Consider the following 1,172-nt stretch of genomic DNA (forward strand, 5'->3'; position numbering starts at 1 on the left):
GTCAAGGCGATTTAAATGAGAAAATATGAGGGACAAAGTCCATAATTTAAAAAAAAAAAAAGGTATAAGAAAATTGTTGACTCGAGAAATGGAATAGGTGCAGGACAAGAGGAAGAGGATAAGGAGGCATCAATCAAAGGTATGTTACAAAAAAATTTTTGTCCCTAATAATTGACTTTAAGTACCTAATATCTATACTATACTATCTCGGACTAAGTTATATTTCCACATTCACTCACTAAATTGCATGATGAGCTTGAGCTTCTCTGTTACTACATATAATCTTTTTTCTTGAACTATTACCACATATTTGATGTTCTGATTTTGCTGCACCACAAAAAAAAGTTAATTATACCGAACAAAAAAAGTATTGTAAGCACTAACAATATAGAAATTTAATAATAATTTTTTCATTAATCTTAAAATAGATAATATTCACTGGCCTCATTTTAAAAGACCTCTGTGAAATTATGTGTTTTCATATAATCTATAATTGGAAGAATGAGAAAATCAGAAATAAATATTTTGTTATTATTATGTTATAATAATTATTATGTAATTATAATTGTTATAATAATGTTCAATTCAATTTTGATTTTGAAGATGATTTGATCTACATTTAACTGTTTGTAGTTTTTAAGAGCAAAATCTATCCTTCACTCTATCATAGATAAAAAATTTCTTAATCAACTTGGAGACAGTTATTGCATTTTAGATAGACACTGTATGTTCTAATTTGGGTTTGCAAAAAAGACTATAAGGCCCACTTGTCAGACTAGTTCCCCCCACCAGTTACTAATACCATTGGTACTGGTACTGGTATTTAGTGGGGGGAACAAGTCCGGTAAGTGGGCTTAGTGGTCCCTTTTGCTAACCCCTGACAGCTACCTGAGTTGCCGCCGCATACTAACTAAGGTGGGAGTGACAAGATTCATTCTTCGAGACCGCTGGAAAATGAATGTTAACTGCACTGTCCCTGGTAGGAATCGAACCCACAACGTTCCTGCGCCCAGACCTGCATGGCGATCACGTCTCTCAAGTTAGTTCTCCCCACCAGTTACTAATACCAATAACAAGTTCTAATTTACTTCTCTGTGGTGGTCAGCTAAAAACTCGAACATCAAATGCATTCAATCTTTCCAGTCAAAAGTCCTTCGAACAATTGTCAATGC

The 1,172-nt window shown here is 33.6% G+C and overlaps 1 long non-coding RNA gene across 1 annotated transcript in view; it reads left to right on the forward strand.

Annotated features, from left to right (window-relative positions):
* The first annotated feature begins 5 nt into the window (after nt 1-5).
* The window catches only part of LOC106680144 (uncharacterized), a 4,691-nt gene continuing 3,524 nt past the window's right edge, over nt 6-1,172 (forward strand). Inside the window, exon 1 of the long non-coding RNA XR_001343074.2 lies at nt 6-139. This is a non-coding gene — a long non-coding RNA (uncharacterized lncRNA). The remainder of the gene's footprint in view (nt 140-1,172) is intronic.

This window comes from Halyomorpha halys, unplaced genomic scaffold (genome assembly GCF_000696795.3).
Source record: "Halyomorpha halys isolate HHAL.00 unplaced genomic scaffold, Hhal_1.1 Scaffold245.1, whole genome shotgun sequence".
In the NCBI taxonomy this organism is placed as follows: domain Eukaryota; kingdom Metazoa; phylum Arthropoda; class Insecta; order Hemiptera; family Pentatomidae; genus Halyomorpha; species Halyomorpha halys.